The sequence below is a fragment of the Hylobates moloch genome, unplaced genomic scaffold (genome assembly GCF_009828535.3).
Source record: "Hylobates moloch isolate HMO894 unplaced genomic scaffold, HMol_V3 SCAFFOLD_1, whole genome shotgun sequence".
NCBI classification, from domain to species: domain Eukaryota; kingdom Metazoa; phylum Chordata; class Mammalia; order Primates; family Hylobatidae; genus Hylobates; species Hylobates moloch.
In genome coordinates, this window is record NW_026652276.1 from 140698776 (window position 1) to 140723958 (window position 25183).

Genomic DNA, 25183 nt, shown 5'->3' on the forward strand with positions numbered 1-25183 from the left:
CGAAATTTCATATTTTGTTATTTTTAGCTTAAATAATATACCACATTTATTATGAAAGAAATTAACTTTTCTGATGACATATAGGCCACTCAAATATTCTCTGAGTTTATCTATTTTAACGAATTTCAATTTCCAACTCAATTGCTTTTTATTTTCTGAAGTAGCTTCCATTTAAAACACCCTCTCCAGATATCAAAGCTCTGACTTCACTCAGTCACTTTTCCTATTTGGCAAACCTCCAGAGAATTTGTCTCAAGGTGAAATTTTTTAAGAATAGACATCAAATCCAAAGAAATTCTTTTTAAACAATTGTTTCTGTCACATTAGTAACCCCGGGAACTCAGTCACATGGACGTGCCTTGTGCATCCTCCTCCTCTGAGATAAACAAAACAAACCTGTAAACAACAGAGCAAACATTTGGAATGAGACAAGCTACAATTAATTCTAGGATTAGGACTGGTAATACAGACAACAGAAATTCATAGCCAGGCTGTGTCTTCCAGAGATGAGAATGCTTTATCTTCTTCAAGAACATAGAGTCCCTTTAGACAACAGGGATCTTATTAAAATGTAGATCCTAATTCAGTACATCCGGGGTTGGACCTGGGTCATAATTTCTAACTCACTGCTCAAAGTTCCAGAGCTTACAACACCAGCACCTCAGAGTTTGTTAGAAATGCAGACTTTCAGACTTTCAGGCCAAGCCCAGGCCTACCTTGGCAGACTCTGCATTTATAATAACAAGATCCCCAGGTGATCTGTATGAACATTTGTGTTTGAGTAGCACTCGTCTACCTCAGTTTAGGAATTATTTCCCAATGGGTTTTGGTCAACACTAAAGTTTGCTCCCACACACACTAGTCTAGAGTGAGTGGATTCTTCCCCTCATGTACTTGCAAGGCATGAAAATCCCTGCCAGACAGTTTGACCACAAGGACAGCTGAAAAAATGAAACAACTGGTTCTCTGCCGTCACACCAACCTCAACAGTTCCCAATCAAAAAGTAAGCTTGAGCGACTTTTCTGCTAGAGCAGTGGTTCTCAAATCTGTCTACCTATTAGAGTCACCTTTAAAAAGAGCCTTTAAAAAGATCAAAATGTAGATCCTACCGTGGACCAATTAAATCACAGTCTCCAGAGCAGTTGTTCTTAAATTTCTAAATCTCTGAATCACTGAAGGAGTTGTTAACACACAGATTGGTAGACCCCAAACTCAGTCTCTTAGTCAGGGGTCTGGACCAGGGCCTGAGAATCTGTATTTATGACAAGTTCCAAGGTTTTGTGTGTCTGTGGACCATACTTTGACAACCACTATTGAGGAGTTGGCCCTGAAGAGTAGTATTTTTTTTAAAAAAGCCCTTCATGAGAGTTTAATGTGCAGCCAAGTTTGATAACCACTGTCCTACAGAAAGATGAGTCTATAAAAAAATCATATTAGTTCCCTAACTCCATGTGAAATGTATTTCATATTAAATCACACACACTAATGCTCAACCAATTTCAGCACAGACTATCCATGGTTTCAAAATGTTCTGGCAACAGGAAATGTTCACTGGGATTTTTGTTTAAATGTATATTTTTTTTACAGCTAGTATGAAAACTCCTCAAAAGCATGGGCTGTCTTGAATGGACCTTTGTCCCAACAGGTACTACCCACAGGGGCATAGCACATAGACATGTTCAATAACTTTAGAATTGAATCTGTTTATTGTCCACCCAACACCAGCCACCTGGAGATGGACATACGCTCTGTTGAGAAAAGGACAAAATTGCCTGAAATTTTCATTTTTCACCAAGCTGCCTTGACAGCATATAAATGTAATCAAAACTCCTGAATGTTGACACAAATATTAGACAAGCAAATTATCTTCTCACAGCCCATTCAGTCAGTGTGTAAATGTGGTATTCTCAATGGGAGCCAAAGCTTGAGAACTAGCACCATACGAGGAAGGTGAGAAGCCTAGTTCAAGCAATCCCTGCATGGGTAATGGAGGGTCAAAGTTTGACAAGGTGAGCATCCCTCCCTGTATGACTGAAATGAAACACCTAAGGTAGTAATAAATAAATAAATAAATAAATAAAGCTAAAAAGCAGTATAAATAACAAAATGGAAAACAGGATGAAAAGGGCAACACGTTACACAAAAATGGATCCGGAGAAACTAGGATTGACTTAATAATTACATTTAATTATCAAAATCTTAGTGGTATAGATTGATTCTTACAATATGCAACATGCAAATTCAATTTCAAGACCATGTTGATGTCCATCAAACACATTATCCAATGTGTATATTAGTTTACCCTGGCTCCTAAACTTTGGTAACACAACAATGCAGCATTGCAAAATATATCTATCTAACATAGGGTAAATGTTAAACAAATGTTTGTTGGGTCACATCGCACAATCAATGCTAGTGAATAACACTTTCTAAGGTTTTCAGGTAGCATGAGCAGAAAACATCCAGTATTTGTCTATTCTTTTGAGGACAATAAGAAAAGAATATCAGTAGCCCTGTCTAGAACTTTCTGCAATGAGGAAAATGTTCCATATCTGTATTGTACAATATGGTAGCTAGTAGCCACATGTTGAGCAACTGAAATGTGTCTAGCATGACTGAGGGTCTGAATTTTTAATTTATTCAATCTTAATTAATTTTAATTTAAATAGCTACACATGGCTGTTTCCTACCTCACTGGACCTCCAGAAACAGGGACGAATGCCAGAGCATAAATGCTTTAGGCACTTTCTGTCATTCTCATAACCATGTCCAAAATCTGCCACTTGCTCCACTCCTTGGATTCATCAGATCAAAAATAAGACAAACTTAAAACATACTCTAGTTAATTTCCTATAGAATAACAACAGAGAGGCTTCCAATGTGAAATCCACACTCTTTGAAAGGCCACAGACTCCCTCACTTTTATAAACAGTCCCAAAGTAAAAGCAATCACAATGGCCGGCAGCTTTAGTATTTATAAATCCCAGTCCTGCGGACAGAGGGAAAAAGGCCCTTTTAAAGCCCAGACCTCTTTAGAGACTTCCAATTGTGCCACCCAGTGGCAATACGGTTGGTTGAATTTTTGACTCCAGCAGAATCCTCTCTGGCCAAGGAAGAATCCTGCACTGTCAGGATGATAAGTAGTAAGCAGTCAGGTAAGACAGTGATGATGATGGGATGGGGGACCTAACCTGTCCATTCACACTGTGACTTTGTCACACGTATTTCCATCTTCAGTCAATCCATGCTTTGTCTTATAGCCTTTCTCAGAAGGAATATAAAACACCAGTGATCATCATCTTGGTGGGCTATTAATTGTGTTTAAGATTCCAGAAGATTGTCTCTGAATTCCTTCAGCCTGATATATTTACATTACAAGAAATGTATCTTCCACTCATCAAATTGTATATGAAGGTGCTGGTTGAGTCTTTGCCTTTGATTAAGAATTTTTTTAAATAGAACACTTAGTGAGCCAGAAACATTTGGTAACATCATTTTCTGAGGATTTAAAAACACTTCAACATAAAATCAAACGAAGATGTATAATTTGAGAGTTCATGAATCATTAGTTATGTACATTTATAATTACGCTAAACCTAAATATTTGAAAAGCCACATTAGTCTCTGGCAATTGCAGCTAATTCTCAGGTAAAGAATTTGAATGGCATTCTAGCATTGCATTTTACCTAGACTACACTGTTACAGAATTGTGTGTAGGATTAGTTGATTTTTTTTCAATTTAGAATTTCCACTCATGGGAAAAATACTCAATATGAAATATAGCTAAGCTCCTTATAGATGTAGGTTCCAAGAAGCAAATGTCTAAGGAACAGAAAGTTATATAGAAACTGAAAATAGAGGAACAACACACACTGGGTCCTGTAGGAAGGTGGGTGGGGAGGAAGGAGAGCATCAGGAAGAATAGCTAATAGATGCTGGGCTTAATACCTAGGTGATGGGATGATCTGTGCAGCAAACCACCATGGCACACGTTTACCAATGTAACAAACCTGCACGTCCTGCATATGTACCCCTGAAATTTAAATAAAATTCAGAAATAAAAAAAAGGAACTGAAAATAACCAGCTCCATACAGCATTCATTGTGATTGTAAAGTAAGCAGATGGTGCACCTCCGGCTTCCACAACTCAAGAGGCCCCAAGACTGTACTAAGTTTGGCAGAGAATCTTGCTGGAGCTCAAGATCTAACAAAATGTAACTCCAGGGGACATTTTAAAGTGATAGGAGCTGCAAATCTTCCCTGGCACAAATGCAGAGAGAGCAAGCTTAAACCTAAGAAAATGACATGAACACAATATTGGCCCACTTAGCAAGCGTTGATACTTTTGTTGGCAGTCCTAGCAGAAAGACGAAGACTGAACAAACACAATTACCCAGATTGGCACTAGGTAAGTAGTGCAAAGATCTTTGTTACCTCTTGAATTTTTTTGGTTTGTTTGTTTTGTTTGAGACAGGGTCTGTTTCTGTCACCAAGACTGGACTGCAGTGATGTGATATAGTCCCAGCCTCCAACTCCTGGGTTCAAGTGATCCTCCTGCCTCAGCCTCCAAAGTAGCTGGGACTAGAGGCCCACACCATCAGGTCTGGCTATTTCCTGAAGATTTTGAAGTCCTTCTCAGAAGGGCTCTGCTCCAGTTTCTCCATTGTCATCCCCAGAGCCTGTTCTCAGCACACAGTGGGAACCTAGCAAATTTGTTTTTTGACAGTAAATCAGTCCTTCATTGACTCCACCACTTAACTGTCTGTGTGTCCTTGGGCAGGCCACTTATAAGCTCTGGAGGCTTATCTCCAGAGAAGTCTATGAATCCAAAGAAGGTACAAACAATCACCGGAAGTATTTTGGATCTTGGGACAACCCTTGGATAAGTAGAAGAGGGAGATTTTACCAGACATGAGGCTACATGCCAATTCTGAGTTTAGGTGAAGAAGCATATACTGTAAGAAACAAGATTTGAGGTGGAGGATTCAGCTAGGAAGGCTTCCCTGAGGCCCCCAGGCGCCCCCTACTGTGCACCTTGAACATGCTTCTTTCACAGCCCTTATCTTACAGCATAGCAACTGCTTGTTTACTCCTCTGTCTCCACCAAACAAAAGCCTTATCTCAGCTATACTTTTATTCCCCACATCTAATTTAGTCACTGGCCCATAGAAGGTGACCAACAAATGTTCGTGAAATATATTAATATGATTCAAAACACTGTCATCTAATTTCTCAAATAGCAATATCATTTGAAAAGCTCACAGTCAGGCCGGGCGCGGTGGTTCACGCTTATAATCCCAGCACTTTGGGAGGCCGAGGCGGGCGGATCACGAGGTCAGGAGATCGAGACCACGGTGAAACCCCGTCTCTACTAAAAATACAAAAAATTAGCCGGGCGTGGTGGCGGGCGCCTGTAGTCCAAAAATACAAAAAATTAGCCGGGCGTGGTGGCGGGCGCCTGTAGTCCCAGCTACTCGGAGAGGCTGAGGCAAGAGAATGGCGTGAACCCGGGAGGCGGAGCTTGCAGTGAGCTGAGATTGCGCCACTGCACTCCAGACTGGGGGACAGAGCAAGACTCTGTCTCAAAAAAAAAAAAAAAAAAAAAAAAGAAAAGCTCACAGTCTCTCCTTAGGATGTATTTTTTATTCAAAATAGAAATAATTTATCAACAGGATAAAACATTCAGAATTTTGTGACTAAGTAGAAATATAGCTGGAATATTCTGGCAATGGTGTAGCTGAGTCAGAGAAAAATACTGTAGCTATTAAGGAGAGACTCATGAGAAAAACAGAAGACCTAGCACAAAAGGAAGGAAGGAGAGAAAAAAGGTAGAGAAGAAGGGAGGGTGAGAAAGAGAGAAGGGAAGAAGGAAGAAAAGAAGGAAGAGAAAACAAAAGAAAAACAAAACAATCTCATTTATGGGCTTCAATTTTTTTAAATCCTGAATATAGTATTAGCAAAAAGAACCCAACAGCATTTTAAAATAATTAAACCATAACCTGGTTGAGGTTATTTTGTGAAATTCCAAGAAAGACTCAATATTAGGTGATATGTTGATTTAATTCATCATATAGTTACAGCAACAGGGAAAATTCATGGTCCTTTTATAGATGCTGAAAAGATATTTGTTAGAACTCAATATCCCCACTTTTTGTTGTTATAAAATATATATAATACAAAACTTATCACTTTAACCATTTTAGGTGTACAGTTCAGGGGCATTAAGTACATTGACAGTGTTTTGGATCCCACACAACAATCACAAAAATCACGCATCTTCCCAAACAGAAACTCCATACCCATTAATATTAACTTCCAATCCTCCCATTCTGCAGCCTCTGTCTCTACATCTCTATGAATTTGATTACTCTAGGTACTTGTGAAAAGTGAAATCATACAATATTTTCTTTTTGTGATTGGTTTATTTCACTTAGCATGTCTTCAAGGCTCATCCATGTTATAGTATGTGTCAGACTTCCCATTTTTTTAAGACGAAATAATATTCCAGTGTGTGGATATACATTTTGTTTATTCATTCATTCGTTGATCAATACTTGGGTTGCCTTCACCTTTTGGCTGTTGAAATAATGCTGCTATGAACATGGGCGCACAAATAGTTGTTCAAGTCTTCATAAGCCTTAAATATTTTGGGTATGTACCCAGAATTGGAATTGCTGGATCATAGGGTAATTCTACTTTTAATTTTTAGGGGAACTGCCATACACGAAGACATGAAACATGACACAATGTTCAAGTATACTTGAGAGATATAAGTTAAAATGACACTAACCATTCCATCTACATCAAGTCATCCTTCATCCACCCATGCATCCACCTCTTTATTTATCCAGTAAACATATGTCGCGTGCCTACTGTGTGTTGTTTGTGACTTCTGTATGAGACTCTGGAGGGAAGAGCTCTGGACTAGAATACAGTAGACCTGGATTCTATCTAGATCCAGCCCCTGATCTGCCTTCTCCCAACACTGTGAAAGCATTAAGATACAATTTTCCACTTTCAGATTAGCAGAAGTCAAAAAAGGCTGACATACTTTTTTTTTTTTTTTTGAGACAGAGTCTCACTCTGTTGCCCAGGCTGGAGTGCAGTGGCACAATCTCAGCTCATTCCAACCTCCGCCTCCCAGGTTCATGCAATTCTCCCGTCTCAGCCTCCCAAGTAGCCACAACTACAGGTGCCTGCCACCACGCCTGGCTAATTTTTGTATTTTTAGTAGATACGGGGTTTCATCTTGTTGGTCAGGTTGGTCTCGAACTCCTAACCTCAGGTGATCCACCCGCCTCAGCTTCCCAAAGTGCTGGGATTACAGGCGTGAGCCACTGCACCCAACCATGGCTGACATACTTTTAACATGCTATGTTATTACATGCTGTGTTAGGGTGGGTATGAAGAAATAGGCATTCTCATCCATTGTTGGTGGAAAAATAAATTTATACAGCCCCTGTGGAGGGCAACCTGTCAGTGTTTATTAAAATTGAAAATGTATGAATATATCCAGAATTGGAATTGCTGGATCATATGATAGTTCCATTTGTAATTTTTAGGGAAACTGCCCCCCATGAAGACATGAAACATGACACAATGTTCAAGTATACTTTTTTTCTTGAAATGGAGTCTCACTCTGTTGCCTAGGCTGGAGTGCAGTGGCATGATCTCGGCTCACTGCAACCTCCACCTCCCAGGTTCAAGCAATTCTCCTGCCTCAGCCTCCCAAGTAGCTGGGATTACAGTGCACACCACCACGCCCAGCTAATTTTTGTATTTTTAGTAGAAATGGGGTTTCACTATTTTGGCCAGCCTGGTCTCGAACTCCTGACCTCAAGTGATCTGCCCATCTTGGCTTCCCAACGTGCTGGGATTACAGACATGAACACCGCACCCAGCCTCAAGTATACTTTTGATAAGAGAGATGTAAATTAAAATGACACTAAGCCATCTACATCAAGTCATCCTCCATTCATCCATGCATTCATCTTTCCATTTCTCCGCTAAATACATGTTGCATACCTTTTGACTCAGTGATCTCAATTCTAGTAATTTATTCCCCTATCGCTATGTCAATGTATAAGGATGGTGACATTTATGCAAAGTTACCCATTGCGCTTTGCTTGTAAAAATCAAGGCAGGAAACAAATCCATCAATAGAGAACAAATTAAATAAATCATGGTACATCTATGCAATGGAATACTAGGGGATCATTAAAAAGAACAGGAACATTTCTCTTTGTGCTGTTATGCAAGAATCTCCAATAAATATTATTGTTTGGCTGGCCGGGCGTGGTGGCTCAAGCCTGTAATCCCAGCACTTTGGGAGGCCGAGGCAGGCGGATCACGAGGTCAGGAGATTGAGACCATCCTGGTTAACACGGTGAAACCCCGTCTCTACTAAAAATACAAAAAATTAGCCGGGCGTGTTGGCGGGCGCCTGTAGTCCCAGCTACTCAGGAGGCTGAGGCAGAAGAATGGCGTGAACCTGGGAGGCGGAGCTTGCAGTGAGCTGAGATCGCGCCACTGCACTCCGGCCTGGGGGACAGAGAAAGACTCCGTCTCAAAAAAAAAAAAAAAAATTATTGTTTGGAAAGCACATGTATATAGTATGCCACTATTCATATTAAAATAAAATGAAAAACAAATATTCTTTATGTTTTTTGCTTGTTTATGCATTTCATATCTCTGGAAGGACATAAAAGAAAACTGGGGACCGTGGATACCTATGGGGACTGGAAGTGGCACCTGAGGGACTGGGGTGGGATGGAGGCTTTTTACTGTGTATCCTTTGTACTTTCCTAGTTTTTGTAACCTGTGACTATGTTACCTATCGTTTTATTCATTGTTTTAAAAAGAGGTGTCCATCCTGATACTGGCCTAAATTACCAAGAGAACTGGCATCCACATTCAATTGCTAAGACTACAGTTTTAGGTTAAATAAATTTTTCAGGTTGATTTTTTTCACACTGTTGTCAAGACAACCTTCCCTTTCTCCACAATATTGAGAGAATTAGGTGTCAACCTGGCATCTAGACAGAAATAGCTGCTTAATTCCAAACATGGATGGGTTAGGAAGGCCAGAAAGTTATTGTTCTTATAGATTCATGTAACACCTTGTAAATACTTTTTGCCCAGTGGGGGCTCAATAAATGTTGCTGACTCATCTGTCACAGGGAAGCAATATTAACTCAGAAGGACTAACTGCAGTCATTTAATCAGAAAATCCATTTCATTTTCCTTGTCATGGGGAAAATATTTCTGCTAAGTCGAGAAAAATGTAGAGTTAATCATTTTGTGTCAAGGATTCAAATGGAAAGCCAGGAGTTAAAGTGGTGAGAACAAAACAGTTGCAAATCAATTTGCTTTGCATTACAGTTGGCAGTCTTGGGCACACTTAGCCACATATGGAAGACATGTTTACTATTTCAAGAATATAGTATCACTTTACAGTGCTTAGTATTCAAAGTCCCACATTATATTGCTTTTTTGTAATTTTTGAGCAATTTCTGTGCCAACATTTGGCACAAGGGGTACTAGAACCCTAGAATAATTGCAAACTTGCTTCCCTCCCTCTAAGCTTTACTTCTTGTGGTCCTAAGACCATGATTGTATCAGATATTAATCTAAAACCCAACCACCAAATGGATTTTATTGAAGCTGCTATAATTCCACCACCAGAAAACATGACAAATAGCCAACATGTCACTGAAGATTTATGTTTGGTTTTGAAACCCATTATCTTTCAGGAAATATTGCCTAGTATGATTCACTGAGTAGTAGCAGTTTCATATAGCCCAAGGTTTTTCGATATTGATTTCACGGCATCGTTATTACAAATCAGAGTGTCTGTGCTTTGCTGGAATCACACGATGGAAACCAGTCAGCTTCAGGGATCATTAGCAAAAAGTAAATGTACCCTGCAATACTAAGAATCTCAGACAGAGCTTCTACATGCTGGGAATAATGCCGCCTACATTTCCCCCTCTGCTGAAGGTAAATTCAAGAAGGGGAAATGTGTTGCTTTGACTAAATTGACAGAACAGCTGAGTGCATGCTGCTTTTCACTGCTGGTAAATGAAATGGAACCACTTATTGGAGCCTGAAGGGGCCTTAAAGATCCTCTAGTCCCAAACTCTCCCTTAACATAAACCAAGGCTCAAAGAGGTAAAGTGGCTTCATACCAATGCTCTGCCGCTCCGCCATGTCTAACAGCTCTGCCCATAACCAATGTAGTGAGGGCGTGGTGTGGAAAGGAGGCAACTCAAGGGACCATGAGGACAAATCGCTCAGGGCCATGGTTCTGTCACCTCTCCCTTTCTGTTTCATTTGGGGGAATCCTCTTGATTAGTTAGGTGAGGGCATTAAACACTCTTGTAATGATGAAAAGCTCAGGGCCTTGCAATTTGGGGTGAGATGAGGGAAGTGAAGGTGGGGGATAGTGGCAGAGGGTGTTCAAAGTTACCTTTACAGACCATTTCAGCAGACTGTTATTAATCAATGTACTGCAGCCAAGGCACAAACTCTTACCATCGCCAAGTGGGTGTCCTAGCTGCCTGTTCCTTTCTCATTTAATTTTCTGAGTTTGGGAATCTAACTTCCTTTGTCTGTTCTCACTTTACTAAAACTTCTCTTCAGCATTAGACACAGCTCCTCCTCCTTAAAATACTTTCCCCTCTTTGTCCTTAACCCTACAATCTACTAGTTTTCCTTCTATCCCATGGGCAGTTCAATGTCAATCAGATTTTCTCTCTGTCCCTGACCTCTCGTTTCCTCTCACCCACTTTCTCTACTTCATGGCTAATAGGTATCTTATACTTGACATGTGCAAAAAAGGACTCATCATTTATTTTCTGCCACCACATATTTTTCCCCCACCTCACCCTCTGAATGAAAACAATTCAGGGAACCGTAGTCTAAGCCCCCAAGTGTGTCTCATTCCTGAACAAATGGGAGAGGAGGAGTATGCAGAAGTCACCAGCTGCCTGGCCCCCACTGGGGTGAAAGCTTTGATTCCTCGGGGAGTCAGCACTGGCCTTCAAAGGCAAAGCACAGTCTGCAATGTCAACTATTTGCTGAATGTGGCACATTTGTAATGCAAACTCAGTCTGGCCTGATTTGGGTCAAGAAATAGCTCCAGTTCATGAAAGCATGAGACCTCCCAGCACTAAGTCAAGGAGCAAATCAGCTATTTCTTAGTTAATGAAAAATTCCTTCCCAAAAAGCAATAGGTGGGTAGAGTCATTATTGATATGGAAAGCAAGGGGGATGGGGTAGCAGAAGCAGACTGACAGAGGAAAAACCTCATTTAAAAAACACTATCCCAGGCTGGGCAACATAGGGCAAACTTGTCTCTAAAAAAAAAAAAACAAAAACAAAAAACAAAAACAATAAAAATTAGTCAGGCATGGTGGCACACACCTTTAGTCATAGCTACTTGGGATGCTAAGATGGGAGCACCACTTGAGCCCAGGAGTTTGAGGCTGCAGTGAGCCATGATTGCACCACTGCACTCCAGCATGGGCAACACAGCAAGACCCCATCTCTAAAAACAAACAAAAAAAAGGAAGCAAAGAAACACTATTAATGAGAAGTGCTGCTTCATATTTTCCAGTGTTGTCTGCTGTAATTGGCAATAGGAGAAGTTCTGGGGCCTTACTGCAGAGGGCATTTTTAGAGCAAATTGGTATCTGGAGTCAACAGCCACGTGGAAAGAAGAAATGAGGCTGCCACGTGGAAAGAAGAAATGAGGCTGGGGGAGGGAAGCTGGAGCTCATGATCATAGGTTTTCTTCTCACCTTAAGTACTATTTGATGATTTGAATTACAACACTTATTTTCCATCTTCCCTCTTATACTTGGAAATAAAGAGCCATGATCAAAACATATATAATCCAGAGTTTCTCAACCTCTACCCTATTACATTTTGCAGTGGATAGTTCTTTGTTATGAGGGCTTGTATTAGTCTGTTCTTACGTTGCTTTAAAGAACTACTTAAGACTGGGTAATTTATAAAGAAAATTGGTTTAATGGGCTCATGGTTACACAAGCTGTACAGGAAGCATGGCTGGGGAGGCCCCAGAAATCTTACGGTCATGGCAGAAGGCAAAGGGGAAGCTGGCAAGTCCTACATGGCTGGAGCAGGAGAAGAGAGAGTGAATGGGGATGTGCTACACACCTTTAAACAACCAGATCTTATGAGAACTCACTCACTATCACAGGAAGAGCAAGGGGAAATCTGCCCCCATGATCCAATCACCTTCCACCAGGTCCCCACCCCAACATTGGGAATTACAATCGACATGAGATTTGAGTGGGGACACAGAGCCAAACCATATCAGAGCTGTCCTGTGCATTGTAGAACGTTTAGCAGCATCCCTGGCCTCTACCGACTAGATGCCAGTAACACCCTCTCCCCACTGCCACCCTATTTGTGACAACCAAAAATGTCTCCAGACTTTACCTAATGTCCCATAGGTGCCAAAATTATCCCAAGCTGAGACCACTGGTCTTAGGTTATTGAAGTCTCAGAAGGTAATCCTAGAGAAGTATCTTAGGTTAGGTTCCCTATGTAAGGGGTTTACTGGGAGTAACACAAACAGTATCTATAGAAGGCAGGTTGGACAGAGAGTAACACTGAACAGAGATGCAGTTACAATAAAGGTTTCAACAGATCCCTTGAGGGGCTCTGGAGCCCTTCAGTGTTGTCCCAAATACAGGCAAGGAGCTGAGTTCTTCCCTCTCCAACACCCCTTCCCCACCTCCACCACCATGGGATGGGCATGACCTTGTCAAGGCTGCTCTCTTCCATTAGTGGGCCATTCCCAAGGACAAACCCAGCTGTGAACATGCTCTTGGCAGTTGAGGGGATGAGCCCCTCAATCCTGAATGAGGGATCTGAAGAAAGTACCACAACATTAAATATTAGAAGAGAATAGCTTCAACTGCTTTGAGGCCATGGTCATAAAGATCGAGCTTGGCTGTCTTCAAAATAAACCCCGAGAAGGCCTCAATTTCACAATCACAGTTTTCTTTCATAATCCAATGCTGTAATGGCCCAAGAAAATTAGAAGAGCTACTTCTGATCTCAATTATTTTTGAAATGTATCTAATTTGACTGTGGTTTTCATAGATTCATAAGTTGGTTTTTATAAGTTAAAATGCAGCTAAAACCTGCATAAAGCTGCCTAAAGCCATGCCAAGCTCTTTTTCAAGAAGTGTTTAAAGGCCCCCTTGGAAATGATCCGTGGCTACTGATTTTTAATTTGTTTTGTGAAGGAATAAAGTTAAAAGATTCTCTTTGACTCTCTGAGCCAAAGTGAGTGTTCCACAGGTGATGGGATTGTTCCAAATCATTCCTGGAAAAATGCTTGCTGGGCTGGTCATAACAAACTGTAACTTGCCCCTGTCACTGTATGTAATTTAGTCTCTTCCACTCAAAATGTTGTCTGCAAACTGTAACTCCACAGCACCAAATGGTTGGCTTTGCATTATCTCATTTAATTGTAAAAGGACAATCCTGTGACCACGTAAGGCACTGTTATTCGTTCCATTTAACCAAAGAGAAAGCTGAGACTGAGAACGTTTATGCAATTTACACAAAGACACCCAATTGGTAAATGGCTGGATAGGGACCAGAATCCAAATCTATCTGACTACAGAGCACCAGCTTTTGTTTCATGGTATAAATATTCTGAATCACAAAGTCACTAGTTTCCTTTATATGCAAATTTCTAGACCCTGGGACTCCTGAAGGAAGAATCATAACAAGCACTGATTTTTGTTCACCTGCCAGACTGTTCCTTTTGTTCACCTCAGCTGTTCCTTGAGATCGTGACAGAGTATAGGAGCTGTGGTTATGTTTACAAAACACTTTCCCTTATGTTTTCCCAATCCTTATTCCAACCATCTGAAGCAGGGAATAGTATCCTGATGTCTTAAGTGACAATAAAAGGCCCAGGGAAGGATTGGTCAATCAACAACTAAACGGTACAGACTTCATTCTGACTTAGGCTTTTGTCCCTGACCTCTGTCTTCTCAGCACCACTGGCAGATGCTCCAAGGCCATATTCCTAACAAGTCTGTATTCACTTCCAATGAGCCATAGAGCATTTCTCCCTTCAGGAAAGCCCTCTTCAAAATGAGTACAATTTGGAGTTGGTCAGACCCACTCTTCATCACTGGCCTGGTTTTGGAGACATGATTATCACCTTGATCTGTCTGTTTCTATAGCACCTACAACTAAATAAATATCATATCAAAAAGATCAGGGTGTAGAAATGTTACATAGCATACACTGTGCAATGGAAAGAGAGCAAAGGGAAGTACTCCATGTGATACCACACAGACCAGGTAACGGAGCAAGAAACAGAAAACAGCCCAAGCTGTTCTAGTGCCTTTAGCCCACACTGCTTCAAGATGCAGGTAAATTAGAGCATTTAACTTTTACTTGTGGTTACAAAGTATGAAGATTTTATGTATCATTTGAAATTCTTGGGATTGAAAAGGAGCAGGATAACTCTTAACAACTGTGATACACACACAAAAGCTGTTTCAATAAGCGAAAGAGAAAGAAAAATGATGGCGCTTCAATCCTCAAAGATGTGAATGCTACGCCTACAGGCAATCGGACAATGTAGGGCAATACACACACACACACGCACACATGCGTGCACACACACACACACGGCAAACATTTATTGGGCAATACTATGCCAGAGCACGTTACATATATATTAGCCCATTTAATATGGTTTGGTGATACTATTTTCCCCATTCCACAGGTGAAGAAACTAAAGCCCAGAGAAAATAAGTAACTTGCCCATGGCCTTTCAGCTAGTAATTAGCAAAGTAAGGACTTAAATCCAGATCTAATGACTCTAGAATCTACACTCTTAATCACTGCCCTGTACAAATACAATGTCCTTGCTATGGACAGGACCCACTGCACAGACCCATATCATGGGCCTACAACTTATGCAGTCGCACAGGGCCCTGGGCTCAGAGGGAGCCACACTTGGATAAATGTTCTGCTGTTGCTGTCTTTAAAATTCTTAATAATTGGAACAAGGGACCCTGCATTTTTATTTTGTACTACACCTAGAATTTATGTAGTCAGTCCTGGGTAGGGAATACTGAATTGCAAAATCATTAGGTTAGCTGTGTCTTTATTTTAAAAGAAAAAGGGGCCGGGCCCGGTGGCTCACGCTTGTAATCCCAGCACTTTGGGAGGCCGAGGCGGGTGGATCACGAGGTCAGGAGATCGAGACCAGAGTGAAACCCCGTCTCTACTAAAGATACAAAAAAAAAGAAAAAGGAAGAGGAGGAGATCAAAATAAAGTAGAAAGAAACTAAATATTTAAACCAGAAAATCTGAGACACAATTACTATTATAAAAATTAGTGGAATCTGGGGCTAACAGTTAAGAAGATACATGAATAATGAAAGATTGAGGTTGATATGGTTTGACTCTGTGTACCCACCCAAATCTCATCTCCAGTTGTAATCCCCACATCTCAAGGGAGGGACCTGGTGGGAGGTGACCGGATCATGGAGCCAGTTTCCCCCATGCTGTTCTCATGATAGTGAGTGAGCTCTCATGATAATGAGTGAGCTCTCACGAGATCTGATGGTTTTTAAAGTGTTTGGCAGCTCCCCCCTCATGCTGCCTGTCTCCTGCCACCATGTAAGATGTGCCTTGCTTCCCTTTCACCTTCCATCATGATTGTAAGTTTCCTGAGGCCTCCCCAGTCATGTGAAACTGTAAATCAGTTAAACCTCTTTTCTTCATAAATTACCCAGTGTCAGGTATTCTTTATAGCAATGTGAAAATTGACTGATACAGAAGTCAAAATGTGCAAAATTTAAATGTTTTCCTTTATTTAAATAGAAAGAAAATGATTAAATGAATCATGTAGAAAAAAAACCAGAAGGTGTTAATTCTTTTTGCATTCAACCACATCCCCAAAAAATGTTAATTGGAAAATTAAAAGTTGTAATTTCCTATAGAGTTAGCCTGGATTAGAATGCATTTTAGTGAAAACAGGAGCTTTATGTATTTCTTTTATTTATTCATTTTTTTTAAGACAAGGTCTGGCTCCATTGCCTAGGCTGGAGTGCAGTGGCACCATCTTGGCTTTCTGCAACCTTTGCCTCTTGGGTTCCAGCCCTCCTCCCACTTCAGCCTCCCAGATAGCTGAAACTACAGGCATGCCCCACCATACCCAGCTAATATTTGTATTTTATGCAGGGACAGGGTTTCGCCACATTGCCCAGGCTAGTCTCAAACTTATGAATACAAGGGATCCACCTGCCTTGGCCTCCCAGAGTGCTGGGATTACAGGCATGAGCCACTGCGCTCAGAACATTTCTTTTAAATTGTATGAATACTCAGTGAGCATCTGTAATGCTGTGATCACTATGCTAGATACCCAGGAGAATGCAGAAAAACAGACACAACCCCTGATGAAGATAGACATAGAAGCACAACCAACATAGCAACAGTTGTTAATATCTACAAGCCACCATGCCAAGAGTGCTATACCTTGTCACATTTGATTCTCACGAAGATGTAATTGAGGACATCGAGGCCTAGCAGTCACACACATCGTTAGTATTGGAAGTGGAGTTTATCAGAGCAACAGGGTGAGCAATGATAACTACCCACAAGAGTAAGTGCTGTGAGTATACAAAAGAGGGGCCATGGAAGGGCAGTAATTATTTTATTAATTTTTTTTTAGTTTGAACTTGGCAGTGTCTCTAAGAATTTTCTCCTTACCCATTCACCCCCATTCCCTGCCTCATTCCTCCTAAATCATTCCCTCTTCCTTCCTCCACTCTCTCAAGTAATAGCATTTCAGACTCTGAGAAAGGAAAGAGAGAGTGCATACCACTTTTTAAAATAGATATAGCTTCATTATCTGCAAGACATTGATTAAAAATTGCCCAATGTTATATTGTCAATTTTGTGTGTGTGTGTGTGTGTCTGTGTACATAAGTAAATACACAAACGAATGTGTGCCCTTAACTTGTTCTTTCTGGTGAAAAATAGTGTAACACAGTCGAATCTGGAGATTGGAAACAAACCAATATCGTGCTTGCACATGGCTATGAAAACCAAGGAGCCACGTCCAAGGAGAAAATAAAGAAGTAACACAGGTCACCTCTGCCAAGTTAGAACAAAGGTCTCCAGAGAACCTAAGGGCTTCCTAATGTAAAGACATATCAGGAAATGAAGATCTAAGATTAGATATAATTTTATCTCTGAAACTTTTCAAATTATAAAATCCATCCAATATGTTTTCATAAATTTGATCCAGAGCCGATTCTTTGACACAATATTTGGTCTATATGGTAGAATGTGTTGTTTGGATGCCTACCAAAGTATTGAAATTCCTTTGACAGGAGAAACTGCAGATTTCTACATTCAATTCTCACCCAAAACCTAAGATAAAAAAAAACTCCAACATAAAAGAAAGAGTTTATCCAACAAAAAAATACAGAATAAACTTTCAACCATGGAAAACAGTGATGACCTGTGATTTAACTACAGATGGGATGTCTTCCTTCACAGCATAAGCTTGTGTGGAAGTGAATGACAGAATCTGAAACCTAGAAGGTATCTTTTTGATTATATCAGTCATTTTATTTTTTGTAGGAATGAAAGTTTGAAATTCAGACCAAACATTCCAGGTAACTCTCATTCACTCAAAAAAACTTTTATTCTTCTAATAATATGAGAAATACCCTTTTTTTTTTTTTTTTTTTCTGAGATGGAGTCTGGCTCTGTCGCCCAGGCTGGAGTGCAGTGGCGTGATCTCAGCTCACTGCAAGCTCCGCCTCCCGGGTTCACGCCATTCTCCTGCCTCAGCCTCCCGAGTAGCTGGGACTACAGGCGCCCACCACCGAGCCTGGCTAATTTTTTGTATTTTTAGTAGAGACAGAGTTTCACCGTGTTAGCCAGGATGGTCTCGATCTCCTGACCTCGTGATCCACTCGCCTCGGCCTCCCAAAGTGCTGGGATTACAGGCATGAGTCACCGCAGCCGGCCGAGAAATATCCTTTTTATGGAATATTTTAAAAATACACATAATACAATTTTTAAATAAGTTTAAATAAATTTTAAAAGGAGCCACAATTAGTATTTTGGTATATAGTTTTCTAAATATTCTTCTATGCATTAGAGAACAATATAAAAACATATATATTTTATTTTTACAAAAATATATGCTCACTGAAACTATATGTCAATGAATATATTTCTACAACACCACTTTCATTACCTATGTGATATTACTTTGAATGTGCAAATCATCATTTATTATATTGGTCATTTTTAGATATTTATTTTTGTTCCCAATACATTGCTAAAATTTATCTTACTGTTATTTAAGTTGCAATGTGACTAGTCTTGACACACATCCCTAATTATTTTCTTAAAATATATTCCTAGAAATGGGATTACTGATTGAAAGGATATACACATTTCTAAGGCTTTTGACCTCTTTTGCCAAGTTAATCTCCATTTATTCAGTCAGCAAATATACATCGATTGCCTATTATCTGTTTGCTTCTATACCCAAGTCTGAGTTACAGTTGGGGGACAACATAAATACAGTCCTTGCCTTTATAGAGTTTACAATATAGGTAGAGAGAGACAATAAGCAAATACCCAATATTCATCGCAGTAATAAATCGTGAGCAAAACCAACAGAGAACCATGAGAAAATATAATACAGTGACCTCACTTAGGCAGGGCTCGAGGAGGAATGCCAAGGAAGTTCCAATGGGACACTGAGGCTAAGACCAGAAGGTGAAGAGTGGCAGGACAAGCATTCTGAGAGAGGGACTAGCAATGTCTGCTGGCCCAACAAGAAGAGCTCCACAAAGGAACTGAAAGAAGCCACGGGTCCAAAGCTCAGTGACAGAGAAGATGGGAGCTTGGCAGAGGCCACACTAACTGCAATGAAAGCTATCACTAAAGGGTTTTAAGCAGAGGAATCACGTGGTCCGACTAATGTTTTTTAAATGATTCCTTCTGGCAGCTCTAAGCAAGGTAAGTAACAACACTATTTAGATTAATTCAGTTGTCTAGAAAGTCAACGACAAAAATTTTCTCCCATTCAGTAGGTTGCCTTTTCACTCTGATGATATTTCTTTTGCTGTGCAGAAGCTCTTTAGTTTAATTAGATCCCATTTGTCAATTTTGGCTTTTGTTGCTATTGCTTTTGGTGTTTTAGTCATGAAGCCTTTGCCCAGGCCTATGTCCTGAATGGTATTACCTAGGTTTTTTTCTAGGGTTTTTATGGTTTTATGGTCTTATGTTTAAGTCTTTAATCCATCTGACAAAGAGTTAATATCCAGAATCTACAAAGAATTTAAACAAATTTACGAGAAAAAAACAACCCCACCAAAAAGTGGGCAAAGGATATGAACAGACACTTCTCAAAAAGGAGACATTTATGCAGCCAACAAACATGTGAAATAAAGCTCATCATCACTGGTCATTAGAGAAATGCCAATCAAAACCACAATGAGATACCATCTCACACCAGTTAGAATGGTGATCATTAAAAAGTTGGGAAACAACAGATGCTGGAAAGGATGTGGAGAAATAGGAATGCTTTTACACTGTTGGTGGGAGTGCAAATTAGTTCAACCATCGTGGAAGACAGTGTGGCAATTCCTCAAGGATCTAGAACCAGAAATACCATTTGACCCAGCAATCCCATTACTGGGTATATACCCAAAGGATTATAAATCATTCTACTATAAAGATACATGCACACGTATGTTTATTGCAGCACTATTCACAATAGCAAAGACTTGGAACCAACACAAATGCCCATCAGTGATGGACTGGATAAAGAAAATGTGGCACATATACACCATGGAATACTATGCAGCCAAAAAAAGGATGAGTTCATGTGCTTTGCAGGGACATGGATGAAGCTGGAAACCATCATTCTCAGCAAACTAACACAAGAACAGAAAACCAAACACCGTGTGTTCTCACTCATAAGGGGGAGTTGAACAATGAGAACACATGGGCACAGGGAGGGGAACATCACACACTGGGGCTTGTCAGGGGGTGGGGGGATAGGGGAGGGATAGCATTAGGAGAAATACCTAATGTAGATGATGGGTTGATGGGTGCAGCAAACCACCATGGCACATATATACCTATGTAACAAGCCTGCACGTTCTGCACATGTATCCCAGTACTTAAAGTATAACAAAAAAAAAAAGTAAACGACAATGACAATGGTGTCTTAGAAGGAAGCAATGGCAGAAGACGTGGAGAGAAGTGGAAGAACTTAAGATATATTTGGAGATCATATCAACAGCTACTAGTGGCTCAAGCACAGAAGAGGGCCTGGTTGTCCTAAACTCCCAACACTGTATTTTTTCCTAATTAAAATAATAAATATAATAAGATAAAAATAGCATTTCAATGTTGTGTTCATTTTGCATTGCTTTGATTACTAGCCCTTGAACATTGTTTGTTTATGAGCAATTTGCATTTTTTTGTGCACTACCTATGATTGGGTTTTTTGCCCCCTTTGCTACTAGATCACTCTTTTTCTTGTTGCTTATGTGTCAGTTTCCTAGGGCTGCTGTAACAAAATACCACAAACTAGGTGGCTTAAAACAGCAGAAATGTATTCTCTCACCGTTCTAGAGACAGCAAGTGCAAAATGAAAGCATTGGCAGTGCCATACTCCTGCTGAGGTCTCTAGGGAGTATCCTTCCTTGCCTCTTCCAGCTTCTGGCAGCCCCAGGTGTTCCACAGCCTGTGGCTGTTATCAGTCGAATCTCTGCTTCCATCCACACATGAGGTTCTCCCTGTATGTCCATGTCTCCTCCTGTTATGACACCAGTCGTATTTGATTAAGAGCCCTCCCTACTCCACAGCTTAACTAATTATTTCTGCAATGACTCTATTTCCAAATAAGGTCCCATTCTGAGGTACTGGGGGTTAGGACTGTAACATATCTTTTGACAGACCCAAATGAAACCATAACAACTCATAAGAGATCTTTTTTTTTGGGGGGGGGGTGGCGGGACAGAGTCTGGCTCTGTCGCCCAGGCTGGAGTGCAGTGGCGCAATCTCGGCTCACTGCAAGCTCCGCCTCCCGGGTTCACGCCATTCTCCTGCCTCAGCCTCTCCGAGTAGCTGGGACTACAGGCGCCCGCCACCACGCCCGGCTAATTTTTTGTATTTTTAGTAGAGACGGGGTTTCACCGTGGTCTGGATCTCCTGACCTCGTGATCCGCCCGCCTCGGCCTCCCAAAGTGCTGGGATTACAAGCGTGAGCCACCGCGCCCGGCCCCATAAGAGATCTTAATACACTGCAAATATCTTTCTCAGTTTATCATTTGCCTTTGTATACTGTTTATGATGTTTGGTATGGATAAAAGGTTTTAATTTTGTGAATTTAATCTATCAGTTTTTCTTTTATCCAGTATTTGTTGAGTGCCTACTCTGTGTGTGTGTATGTGTGTGTGTGTGTGTGTGTGTGTGTGTGTGTGTGTGTTTACCAGATGCTGTTCTAGGTGCCCTTGATCCAAAGATGAATGAGAGTTGGCTGTCTTATCCCTACATGCTCAGAGTCTAGGGGGCAGGCATGTAAACAAATAAATATCATTCAAATGAGGACTACAACAATAAAACATTTGAACTAGGGAAAGGGGGCAAAAATAAAGAATGCTCAGCGAAGTTTGGGCAGTTGTACAGAGGAGATCAGTCATGCCAGACCCCTCTCAACTCCAATAGGGAATGCACCAGCTTCAAGAGCCCCAACAAGAGACCCAGAACCAGCAAAGCAGACATGGGGTTTATTGAGGGAAACTTACTTACATACAGGGAAGGTCCAGTGACAGTGGGCTACACAGAACTGCTCTACCCAGTGGCAGCAGACAGGGCAGGAGAGCCGCTTGTAAGAAGCATGCAGTTTAAATAGCGTTTTCACTTAGCACCGTCCTCCTAACAACCTCCAACTGGTAACCTTTATTTAACCTAAAACACAGGGCTTTGATCTCCTGTACAGCCTGTGTTCCTTGGGATGGGTGAGGGGCTCAGATATTCCTCATAGATAAGGAATGAATCTCCAGGTTGGCAACTTCTGGATTCCTTAGCTCGGAACTCCAAATACACATTTGTGTGCATCTGCCATGCAGGGTCATTCTCAGGGTATGCTGAAGTCAGGTTATCACTGTCAGGTGCGTCTACCAAACACAGGTGCGTCTACCATTCAAGGCCCTTGGGCAGTAGTTAAGGAATATGAAGTTTCACTAACTATGCCTCAAACTGAAAGTTTCCTGGCTGACTGTCCATCAAGTAGAGTCTCCTCAAAGTGCAGTCCAGCGGAACACAGCGTCAGCCTCACCTGAAACCTTGTTAGAATGCAGAATCTCAGGCCCTGCCTCCAACCTAGGGAATTAAAACCTGCATTTAAATGACATCCCTGGATGATGTGTATACACATGAAAATCTGAGAAGCACTGCCCTATGCTTTGGAAGTCATTTTTTCAGATTTACAGTCACAGGCTTTTGTCTGTGATTGCAAGGACATAATTAGAAAGTACCCTAGAAGCCTTGCAGTACAAAAGCAAACTTTTAAACTCTTCCCATGTGTTATGTCAAGATACTGATTAGTACATCAAATGAGCAGCCTTCACCAAATAGCTTCATAATCCATGGGAAAAGAGACCCAGTGTGCACATTTCAGGGTAAGCTCAGTGGAAGCCAAGGGGACAATTTGATCTAGGGATGACCCTGGCATGACCCTGTGATTCAGACCGAAGATAAGCCTCCAAATCCATTCCCTGGATCAGCTGTTCAAAGGGGATTTGTCTCCTGGGTTATAATTGGTCTCCCGCTTGTATTTTGAGCAGGTGGTTCAGAGGAAAGGGAAACTTTGTTTTATTTATTTAAGCAGTTGAATAAAGGAAGCATCTCTTTGGGAAAAGAGATAGACAGGAATTGTTTCTGGAGTGGTAATTGGGTAGAGTAAGCTGGAAGAGGTGGGGGTAGAAGAGAAAGTGATGGAGAGAGAAATGGAAAACAAGACTTGGGTGGAGAAGAAAACTCTCACCAAAGTGTAACAGCTGCTGGATCACTCAAAAACCAGTATCATTTTACTTCAAAGCCAAGTCCAATTCTGCATGCTGAAAAGGAAGGAATGCAAGGTACACACAAAGTAGATAACTAGGGACAAAAATGTGAGACACCATAGCCTCTAGATGTAAGATATTCCTTAGGAAACATGGCAACATGGATGAAGCCAGCCCCCGGCACCCTGCAGAGTGTGCACTACCAGCCGGCAGTCTCATTCTTGGTTCACTCAGTCGTGGGTTTTACTAGAACAAGACTAGGGTCCATTTTAATGTATGCTAAAAGATATAAGAGAGGCATTCAATGCAAATATTAACCTGGACTAGTGTTTAATGCCTGTCTCCAATGCATTCTTCCCACCAAAAATCTGGCGGTGATTTTGGAGGGAACTTATGGGAATCATTTTAACTCAGCAAATAAATAAAAAGACTTGCTGCCTGCAGTTTATTGTGATGGTCCGGGCTTCCCTGTACAGTGAGACAGATGTGCACTGTTCAACCCTAGGCACTCTTTAGAGCTGTGTGCTACACAATCCATAAAAGCAAACATGGCTGCCCTGGAGACAGGAAAAAAATAAAAACAAAGGGGATTAAGACAAGGCACCTACAGTCAAGAATTTACCACTTAATATAAAAATAAGTAGCTAAAACATATATCTAGGAGAAACTCTCAAATTTCTATGACTGGCTTTGCAGAGGCTACTGCCGCCAGGAGTCCCGGTACTATCAGCCATGGTCAACCACACCATGTTCTTCGACGTTGCTGTCGACAGTGAGCCCTTGGACCACATCTCCTTTGAGCTGTTTGCAGAAAAGTTTCCAAAGACAGCAGAAAAAGTTCGTGCTCTGAGCACTGAAGAGAAAGGATTTGGTTATAAGGGTCCCTGCTTTCACAGAATTATACCAGGGTTTATGTGTCAGGGTGGTGACTTCACACGCCATAATGGCCTTGGTGGCAAGTCCATCTATGGGGAGAAATTTGAAGATGAGAACTTTATCCTAAAGCATACAGGTCCTGGCATCTTGTCCATGGCAAATTCTGGACCCAACACAAACTGTTTCGTTTTTCATCTGCACTGCCAAGATGGGGTGGTTGGATGGCAAGCATGTAGTCTTTGGCAAGGTGAAAGAAGGCATGAATATTGTGGAGGCCATGGAGCAATTTGGGTCCAGGAACGGCAAGACCAGCAAGAAGACCACCATTGCTGACCGTGGACAGCTCTGGTAAGTTTGACTTGTGTTTTGTCTTAACCACCAGACCATTCCTTCTGTAGCTCAGGAGAGCACCCCTTTTGCTTGCAGTATCCTAGAATCTTTGTGCTTCCACTGCAGTTCCCTTTGGGTTCCATGTTTTCTTCGTTCCCTTCCGTGCCTAGCTGGATTGCAGAGTTAAGTTTATGATTATGAAATAAAAACTAAATAACAATTGTCTGTCCTTGTTTGAGTTACGGCGTTGATGTAGGCCTTACTTGAAGCAGAAACAGGTTACTTCTGAAACATCACTTACATGCTTGCTTAATTCTACGTAGTACTCAGTTTTTTTTTACTGTCCAGACCCAGGAAGTCTCAATGTTATTTATTGAGTGGAATACTGAAAATGTAGGCAGGGGCTGGCCGTGGTGGCTCACCGCCTGTAATCCCAACGCTTTGGGAACCTGAGGCAGAAGATCACTTGAGGACAGGAGTCAACATCAGCCTGGGCAACATAGTGAGACCCTGTCTCTACAAAAAATAATTAGCCTGGCCTGGTGGTGCATGCCTATAGGCCTAGCTAATCAGGAGGCTGACCTGGGAGGACTGCTTGAGCCCAGGAGTTAAGGCTGAGGTGAGCTATGATCATGCCACTGCACTCCAGCCTGGGTGGCAGAGTGAGACTCTGTCTTTTAAAGGTAGGCAGGGGCAGGAAAAGCAAGGAGCCAGAAATTAGAGGTTGGACCAGTGCTCAATGAGTTCATGCATTTAGAGGTGTTCTTCAAGGTGACTAGTGTCACAAACTGAGAAATCTGTTATGGCTCATTTTCTGTAACAAAGCTAAACTTGAACACTGCTGGTATTCCTTGAGGGA

The 25183-nt window shown here is 41.2% G+C and overlaps 1 pseudogene; it reads left to right on the forward strand.

The window, feature by feature from the left end:
* The first annotated feature begins 23850 nt into the window (after positions 1 to 23850).
* On the forward strand, positions 23851 to 24346 carry LOC116810697 (peptidyl-prolyl cis-trans isomerase A-like; annotated as a pseudogene).
* Positions 24347 to 25183: the final 837 nt, after the last annotated feature.